Source organism: Triticum dicoccoides, chromosome 2A (genome assembly GCF_002162155.2).
Source record: "Triticum dicoccoides isolate Atlit2015 ecotype Zavitan chromosome 2A, WEW_v2.0, whole genome shotgun sequence".
Lineage (NCBI taxonomy): Eukaryota > Viridiplantae > Streptophyta > Magnoliopsida > Poales > Poaceae > Triticum > Triticum dicoccoides.
This window is the reverse complement of record NC_041382.1, coordinates 255,767,639-255,770,488: the sequence shown is the minus strand read 5'-3', so window position 1 is coordinate 255,770,488 and position 2,850 is coordinate 255,767,639.

Below are 2,850 nucleotides of genomic sequence, written 5' to 3'. Positions count from 1 at the left end.
CCAAAGAAGAATTTTAACTTTCACCGGACAATTCAGTTTCCAAACCTTTTGCCATGTTGGGTTAGCACTAGTGTCACCCAAACCATCTGTCCTCTGCAATTTACGGCCATGCTGGTAGTACCATAGAGCATGGTAGGCCAATTTCACTGTAAAAATTCCATGTTTATTCAAACTCCATGCTACAAAATCACTCATATCATGTGTGGGTAGTGGTAAAGCAAGGACCAGTTCCACATCAATCGGCCAGAAGGTTTGCTCCACAAGTGGCACATCCCAGTGACATGTAGCTGGATCAATTAAATCACTCACATTTGATAGTAACTGGTTACCCCTTGGGGTATTAATCATTCTGGATGGTGAGTTAGGAACCCAAGCATCCCTCCAAATATTTATTTTTTCACCATCCCCTACACTCCAGATGTATCCATGTTTCAAGGTATTCACCCCTTGCATAATGCTCTGCCAAGTTTAGGATGAATTCTTTTTCAACTTGCAGTTTAACAGATCACCATCATGAAAGTACTTTGCTCTCAAAATACATGCACACAGCGAGTCTGGGTTTTCAATTAGTCTCCAAGCCTGCTTTTCCAAAAGAGCAAGATTAAAACAATGGATGTCTCTGAAACCCATATCTCCTTGTCATTTAGGTACACACATTTTCCACCATGCGAACCAATGCATTCTCCTCTGAACATCCCCATCTCCCCACCAATAATGTGACATCACGTCAGTTATTCCCTTGCACGTTTGTTTGGGAATTTTGAAGACTGACATTGCATACGATGGTATAGACTGAGCAACTGCTTTAAGGAGCACCTCTTTTCCGCCTGCTGAGAGTTGTCTCTCTTCCCAACCGTTTACTCTTTGCCATATACGATCAATCAAGTACTAGAAGGTGTCAGTTTTATCCAATCCCACATGAGTTGGTAGGCCAAGATACTTACCGTTCAATGCTTCCGTCATGATATTCAAGATGTTACAAATTTGTACCCTTTCTTCAACGCTTATGTTTGGACTAAAATAAATACTGGACTTTTCAACACTCACTTTCTGACCTAATGCTACGCAGTATGTGTCCGGTATGTTCTTCATCGCAATTGCATTAGAAGAATTTTCCTTCATTAATATCAATGAATCATCAGCAAAAAGCAGATTTGAAACAATGGGGGTATCCCTGCACACTTTGACCCCTTCCAACAAAACCGTTTCTTCAGCATGGTTAAATAACGATGTAAGACCTTCAATGCACGACAAAAAAATATGGGGAAAGTGGATCTCCCTGCCGCAGACCTCTATTGGGTTTAAAGCTATCAATCACATCAGAATTTAAACGAATACGATACTCAACCGAGGTCACACACTGCATAACCATATCAACCCAATTAGCGTGGAACCCTAGTTTTAACAGTATATTATGCAAGAAGACCCATTCAATTCTATCATATGCCTTTTGCATATCCAACTTTACGGCACACAGACCCTCCTTGCCCACACGTTTATTTTTAATAACATGGAAACTCTCATATGCAATAAGCACATTATCCGTAATTAACCTTCCTGGTACAAAGGCACTCTGTGTAGGGGTGATTACTTCTGGAAGAATAAGTTTAAGACGGGATGCGAGCATTTTTGAGATTACCTTGTAAACCACATTACATAGGCTTATGGGTCTAAATTGTGTGACCTTCTCTAGATCTTTAACCTTTGGAATCATAACGATAGTTGTGTCATTCCACCCTTCCGGTATGTTACAAGAATTAACAGCAGCTAGGACCTCCATTACCAGATCATCGCCTAACATTGGTCAGAATCGCTTATAGAAAATAGCATGCAAACCATCTGGCCCTGGGGCCTTGAGGTCACCAATATCAAACAGAGCTTTACAAACCTCATCTGCTGTATAAGGTTTCAACAGGACATCATTCATCTCCCAGGTAACACATTTTTTAACTCGAGACAGAATCACCGGATCTGGATCCAACACCTCAGATGTAAACAGATTAGCGAAGTAGGAAGTGACATGAGATTTGAGCTGATCCGTACCTTCATGGCATACACCCGACTCATCCAATAATTTCTTAATTTGATTTCTTTTTTTCCTAGTTGTTGCTGCATTTTGGAAGTATCTTGTATTGCGGTCTCCATGCAATAACCAGTTAGCCCTCCCTCTCTGTTGGGGAACGCAGTAATTTCAAAATTTCCTACGCACACGCAAGATCATGGTGATGCATAGCAACGAGAGGGGAGAGTGTTGTCCACGTACCCTCGTAGACCGTAAGCGGAAGCGTTATGAGAACATGGTTGATGTAGTCGTACGTCTTCATGATCCAAGTACCAAACGTACGGCACCTCCGAGTTCAGCACACGTTCAGCTCAGTGATGTCCCACGAACTCCGATCCAGCAGAGCTTCGAGGGAGAGTTCCGTCAACACGACAGCGTGATGACGGTGATGATGATGCTACCGACGCAGGGCTTCGCCTAAGCACCACTATGATATGACCGAGGTGGATTATGGTGGAGGGGGGCACCGCACACGGCTAAAAGATCAACTGATCAACTTGTGTGTCTTGGGGTGCCCCTTGCCCCCGTATATAAAGGAGCAAGGGGGAGGCCGGTAGGCCCTAGCAGGGCCCGCCAAGAGGAGGAGTCCTCCTCCTACTGGGAGTAGGACTCCCCTTTCCTAGTCCCACTAGGAGGGGGAAGGAAGGAGTAGGAGAGGGGAAAGGCAAGGGGGCGCCCCCCCCTCCTTGTCCTATTCGGACTAAAGGGGAGGGGCACGCGGCCCTGCCCTGGCCGGCCCCTCTCTCTCTCCAGTAGGGCCCAACAAGGCCCATTAACCCCTGGGGGGT